Source organism: Papaver somniferum, chromosome 8, assembly GCF_003573695.1.
Source record: "Papaver somniferum cultivar HN1 chromosome 8, ASM357369v1, whole genome shotgun sequence".
Classification (NCBI taxonomy): domain Eukaryota; kingdom Viridiplantae; phylum Streptophyta; class Magnoliopsida; order Ranunculales; family Papaveraceae; genus Papaver; species Papaver somniferum.
Window position 1 is genome coordinate 113,610,176 of NC_039365.1, and position 7,244 is coordinate 113,617,419.

At 37.3% G+C, this 7,244-nt stretch overlaps 1 long non-coding RNA gene across 1 annotated transcript; it reads right to left on the reverse strand.

Moving 5' to 3' along the window:
• Positions 1-5,236: 5,236 nt before the first annotated feature.
• Positions 5,237-6,881, reverse strand: LOC113303311. Its single transcript, XR_003337397.1, has 2 exons — positions 6,472-6,881; positions 5,237-5,595 (listed from the first exon to the last, which is right to left on the reverse strand). It is a non-coding gene; the product is annotated as an uncharacterized LOC113303311 (long non-coding RNA).
• Positions 6,882-7,244: the final 363 nt, after the last annotated feature.

A 7,244-nucleotide genomic window follows, 5' to 3' on the forward strand; every position in this document is an offset into this window, starting at 1 on the left:
ATGCTAGAATTCTTCAAAATAAATAATGAATTGCATGCAAAAAAAAATACAAAATAAACTTATTTTAGAGAACTATATAAAACCTAGGGGTTGTTATAGGGCATACACCTCATGGATGTGTGGTCCATTTAGATGGATTGAGTTTTCCCGTTCTTTGTGTATAAGAATATTATGCCTATGTATGCCTGTCTCTTTATCAGTAATAAGTTCTTTCCCCTCTTGCTATTGCCTAATTGTTACTCCAAAACGTTATCAGCACGAGCTCTCCGTTGTCGTTTTTTTTTTCTTTTTGGTAATCATCAACCCAAGTTCGATCTCGAAATATCTCACCTTTGTTCTTCGTTCCGTTGTTTGCTTATCACAAAAGATGGACCCAATTCGACCAGAATTTGAACTTTTGGAATCATCTGGACTTGATTACCAATGTTGAGTAGCTGATGTGGAGACCACCTTCGTGGCGAAAGGTTGCACTACCATCATCAAGTTGTCACCGCTGAAGATGTTGTTCCACCAACCGGAAAATAAAAAGTCGATGCTCTCATGTTTCTCAAAATACATATTGACCCAAACTTAAGATGGGTTACCACCATTTGAAACCTCAAAGGATTATGGGGTGCCATTGAAAGTCGTTTATAAAATTTTCATGATTCTTTGTTTCCATATCTATCAGTCTAATGGAATGAAATCCGCTTCATGGATTAATTATGTCAAAGTGAATGACTTTCAAAAAGACATGCTGCAACTACAAGCACGTCTTAACTTTTGTGGAAAGAAACTTAATGATGTTGAAATGATTTAGAAAACATTGTCCACTTCTCCTATATTTTCAATGATACTAGCGAACCAATACCGATTGGAAGTTGATAACAAAAGGATCACCGCTTACTTCCTTCAAGTAGCTGGGAGGCGTAATGAGATCCTCGTGAATAACAATGTCAAAGCTGGCTGGGAAAAAAATCATGAAGTTAATTATAACAAGGTTAATAGAGGAAAGAAACCTAAAGGAAAGAGGGTTGGACATTCACACGATTCATATTCTCGTTCTCCATATGCATGTAGAGATAGTAACACGCGTGGAAGAGGACACAAAAGACCCGATAGAGGTCAAGGGAGTGATCAAGGGCGTGGAGGTAATTCTAATGTTTGTTACAAAGAGAAGCTTCTGGCCCGAGTGGTGGCATCATCATATATGGATTGTCCGAAACAGGGGAGAGAATGTATAGATTAATTAATTTGATGAATGGATTGATTAGAGAATGTTGGTATCATAGTATCGTACTTATTGAATACTAATTGGTCAATTCCCGTTTTTGCTCATTATTTGTCTGGTGTTAGCTTTGTGTTATTTTTATGTTCTGTTTATTGGGTTTTGGTCTAAACTTCTTTTAACACGAATCAGTGATTTGAGGAGCTGTCCATCCGCTATAGTTGATGTTGACCCGATACAATTAAGTATTGGGTGTAAAGAAAGTGTACTTATTTTTAAACATAATGACCAACCGGAGAGTGAGTTATTTTTAGCCTAAAATATTTGCACCAATTAAACTTTTCCAAGTATCCTCACAAAAGATCTTGTTTCACAAAAGGTCTATTTCGTTCAATAGACTTTTTCGGAGAATAAATGAAAGGATTTTTCAGAGAGAGTGAGAGGCTTCAACAGAACCTGGATGATTTCTTACTGATTTATGTGAACTGCACTCCAAATGGTGCTCAGCTCTTGACCAAAGATATACTGAAAAAAAGGTTCATCTTGCTAATTGTTAAGGATCGAGCAAGAGAGAGGAGAGCATAAACGCGGAAGCTTAAAAGACTACATTGATAATAATCTTGGTGTGTCAACTTTCATGGCTCAACAGCCTATTTATATTGTTCACAAACTTGACGACCACTCAAGGCACTTTCCTAACTAAGATCAAACTCTAAACATAGACACTTTCCTAATATAACTCTCACAACTTAATGTGCATATCTCCTAAATATAGACTCTCATATATTATTTACTAATACCCTCCCTCAAGATGGAGCATGTAGATCACGAATGCCCATCTTGGACCAAAGAAATTTAACTTCAGTTTTCTTTTTTTTTTTTTTCATTTTTTTTTTCAACGCTTTTGCGAAAAAAATCTTCAGATCATAGTTTAAGGACGTTTCGGTCCTCTTCGTAGTTTAAGGACATTTCGGTCCCCTTCGTAGTTTAAGGACATTACGGTCCCATCTTCGTAGTTTAAGGACATTTCGGTCCTCTTCGTAGTTTAAGGACGTTTCGGTCCCCTTCGTAGTTTAAGGACATTACGGTCCCATCTTCGTAGTTTAAGGACATTTCGGTCCTCTTCGTAGTTTAAGGACGTTTCGGTCCCCTTCGTAGTTTAAGGACATTACGGTCCCATCTTCGTAGTTTAAGGACATTTCGGTCCTCTTCGTAGTTTAAGGACATTTCGGTCCCAATGCAAGTTTAAGGACATTGCGGTCCCATCTTCGTAGAATACTTCTTGTACTCTTGGTTTCTTCGATAGAATACTTTTTGTACTCTCTCGACAACTCATAGGATTTGAACCTACTATTGTTGTTCTTTTTCTCATCACCTCTTGGTGATTGTTTTTTTTTTTTTTTCACAACATGAATGTTGTTTCTTCTTCTATCTTGTTCCAGTCACGCTTTTTTTTTTAGAGTCGAAACTTTCACACTTTATTTTTTTTTCTTCAAGATTCTCTCACAATCTTTCTCTTGTTATGCTTCTGTCACAAGCAATAACAAACACAAAGTCTGCCACACTTTGTAAGACTTCCAAGTTTCTGCCACAAACTCTTCAATCACCATGTTTGAGATTAATATGACACCATCCTCCCTTGAGTTCAAACATAACCACTCAACTTACCTTATCATTCTAAGTTTATAAATTCTAGTCAATTTAATCAAACAATACCAGTTCTTTTTTACTGAAATACCTTTGATCCGCCATCAAACTGTACCAATCCTTCTTGACTGCAATACAAGCTTTGATCCTCCATCCTCATTGATTTCGAATTCTTGACTTAACCCTTTGAACCAACCACTTACCCAAAAACTTCTTACCTCAACAAACATCAAATCTGCTATCTGCAACGTCTCTGACAGAACACATCACACGTTTTTATTGTCATCTTCTGTCACAAACTGTGACCATACTTTTGTCACGCTTCTGTTATCTGTTACAACTCCACTGTAACAACTTCTTCTGCAACAAATCTTTCGTAACAATTCTTCTGTAACTGTTCTGTAACGATTCATTACTGTGATTGTTCTTTGTAACATATCACATACTGCAACAAACCTTCAATAATTTTTTTTTTTTTTTACACGGACCTTGTGACCATCTAGGGCAGTAATGGTACGTCCCTGGTCTTGACCACAGACTCCTTCTTTGTTTTAAACTCGAGCAGCTACGAACTCAGTTCGTGTTTCTTCCATTGTTGGTCTTCTATTTCTTCCATTGTTGATCTTCATGATCATCGCAGTCTCGAACTCCTATTCTCTGTCACTTCCGTGGATTTCAATCTCCATGTCTTGTCACTGATGATCAAAAAATACTCAACAACCATTAAACCATGGCTACGAAACATGACAGCGACATAAGTCTTCTTTACCATTAACATGCCAGAAAATCGTAATCATCATCAATCTTCACAGCAGCATACTCAACTACAGCGAGATCTTGTAACCCTTAACTACAACCATCACCATCTTCTTTAATCCCTTGAACCTCTTCGGAAGCAAGATACGGTAAACATGTTTTATACCCTTGTTTCTCACGCAACAGGGAAACAAACAGATCAACCCCACCTTGTTTTCCTGTTCTTCTACCGTGTACTACTAAATTCACTGGCAAACACTTCCCAGAGCCAGCCATGGAACCAAGCTAGGGCAGTGGTCTCGGTTCTACTTCTTGTCCTCGAACACAGCAAAACTTAATCTCCAGACAGCATCCATCCAACCTTCTCTGCAACATCAATGACAACAGACTCCACGGCTTTCTTTTTCATCAACTTCATGTGATAACCCTAAACAGCTTTTGGTAAGCAATATGTCACGAACAATAACCTGATCTCACGCCTTCTTCTCATCTTCAAACTTAATACGATTCTCTCCTCTCTTTTTTTAACTCACGAACCATGGTGAAGACACACCAACGCAGCAACAATTTGACAGACCTTGCTTTCATGACAGCATCTTTCTTCTTCTGACAAACAGCAACACGGCTTTGACAAGTCTTTCTCTTCTTCATCTAAACTATTTTATTGCAGCACCAAACAACGACTTTTTTCTTAAACCCTAAAACATGGAAAAACTTCTCTAACTTTCTCTCCCTCTCCTCTCTCCTTGCTCTGATACCATGTTAAGGATCGAGCAAGAGAGAGGAGAGCATAAACGCGGAAGCTTAAAAGACTACATTGATAATAATCTTGGTGTGTCAACTTTCATGGCTCAACAGCCTATTTATATTGTTCACAAACTTGACGACCACTCAAGGCACTTTCCTAACTAAGATCAAACTCTAAACATAGACACTTTCCTAATATAACTCTCACAACTTAATGTGCATATCTCCTAAATATAGACTCTCGTATATTATTTCCTAATACTAATCTAGACTCGGTATTAAAACTGTCATACACCTTTCTGTTGCTTTATACGTACTTTCTTTACTTTGTTTTATATCAAGTCGCTCCCTAGTTACTGAAATAAGTACGTAGAAGCTTTACTGGACCTACTCACTCGAATGTGGTGTAAAGTTAGCACGTTAACTTGTTTGCCAAATGCATAGTGAATATGTGGGAATTTAACAATTAACTTAGATGATGCATACGAAGGGAATGCACTAAAATATTTGTTGCAGAGCGAGGTCTCTTCCTTTGAGTTTTTCCCACTTCTAACCATTCAGTCTCACGCATCTATGTAGCATCTCTGTGTTAGTTTATAGGGGTACGTTTTATTTGCAGATATGAATTAATGGCTTTGATCAGTTTCTGGTTGAGCTAGTCGTTATGCTTTTTAACCTAATCCTCAATAAAATACTGATAGCAATAAAAAGTTGAAATATGTCATTGTAATTGTTGGAGGAAATACTGGCTTAGATTATTAAAATGTCTTGATAACCAGGTCATTGTTCCGCCTTACATAGTAGATAGTAACCGTGTTAGTCACTTTGTTTCTCTTCTTTTTTTTCTTACACCCTACATGTCAGAAATAAGAATAGAAATTTGAAAATGTCAAGCTCTTGAATTTATTGATGGGAATAGATGAACAACACTATGTTTAATCAAATATATTGCACCAGGTGTGTATCCAATGCGAGAAAGAGGCACCCCAAGTGTGTGAAGTCCATGCATATTCTAAGCATTAGCAGCAGTCACCTTAGAACCCATAATGGTGTTTATGGCTCCCGTTTTCGAAAGTCTTGCTGAGAAAAAATCCTCTGCAGTGACTTTGTTTATCAGTTTCCAGCTAGCCAGTACATCTTTACGCCTGTAAATCCGGAATGCTGCATATGATTTTGTTGGTGATAGAAATTTCTTAGCTGAACATAAGATACACCAAGACTACTTGGAAGATGTACATCTGTTGATTGAAAAAAATAAAATTGAACGAGTGGATTAGATTAAGAAAATAAACAAACTCAAGCAATGATTGATATTCACATATAAGTTCCACAAACAAGATCAACAATTCATATCATTTCTTGGAGTATCTCTGTATCTGGCATCTGCAGATAAGAAGACAATGAGCATGAGTAATCCCGCTGCTACTGCTGGGGCGCAAAAACCCCGCCAGTACATGGTGGTTCGAGAAAGGTACCTACAATTAACTGCAAGCGAACAGTGTATATAACATAGATATGGCAAATACAGGTCGATCCCACAGGGAGTTGTTACGATGTGAAACTAGACTTCTAAGTTCTACTACTACTAATTTAGAAAAGAGAGGGTTGTACAGAAACAAAAAGATAAACAAAGGTAATAGGGCAATCGAATCCACCTCATAACATATGCTAAGTCAATTCAGTTTCAAGATATGTCCCTGTCCCTTGTAATAGACATCGGAAGATGCAAGTCTGTCATTATCCAGAGATGTCTCAAATGGATGGTTTAAAATGTCAGCTAAGATAATTACCTAATCCCTAGTATTAGATGTCTTCTTAGTTCTTACACTACAACTAATCACAGATCAATCAATCACTTCAATAATTAAACCCTTCCTAATTCAATTAAGCACAACAACAACAATAACATGAATAAAATAGCAGTAGATTAAAGGCTTCATCTCAACCCTAGTTATGAAATTAGAACATGATAAAAATACAGAAAACAAACATAAACTACAGCTTGGTGCACCGGCTAATCCGGGCATGAGTTTTACATCACAATTCTCATCCCTATTTATACACAAAAATCCCCGATTGGGTTTCAATTCAACAATAAATCTCTACCCACTCACCATAATTGCCTGAATTTCTTGTCCCCTCTGCAATTTCATTAATTTGATGTTTAGGATAACCCTAACTCTATCTCTCTCAAACATAGCTTCTAGGTTCACTGTTCTTGATAAGATGATAAGGTTGAGAGAGAAATATATTTGACGTTTTCATGATGGCAGTTGTGAGCAGAGATGGTCGGGGAGATAGATTTGATGGAAGAGGGCTGCAAGTGGTGCTGTAGAGAATGAAGAGAAATGGAAAAGAAGAGAATAGGATTTGAGTTTCTGTTCGATTAGAAAAGAGAGGATAGGTGGATGGAGTGTTGAGCAGGTGTATCATATTTTTATGTACCGAGGGGATGTGATGTTGGATGATAAGCAGCTGTATCAAATCCGGCGGTTCAGGTATGGAAACGGGTTTGGAACTTGGGTCCTGGGTTTTATCACTTCTTCCAAGCCTAATTCATCTTGTAAGCCCACTGCTTGTTTTAGGTTTTGCAAGGCGCTTGCGATTGAGTTGCAAACGGATTGCAGTCACTCTTCGTGTGATGTTTCCTCAACATTCTTCACTTCCTTCTAGCGAGAGCTTTATTGTCTCTCTTCCGTTGTCACTGTCCACCATTTCTCCACTCTTTTCTCCTCTTCTTAACACCCAAGCTTTATTTACTATCTAAAAACAAAAAATTAATTAGTACAAGTATTTAGTTTTGAAAACAATGAAAAATCGGAATTTGGGATAAAATAGAGTTAGAACATAAAAGATGAGTCAAATGCCAATAAAAAGATGTAAAAAT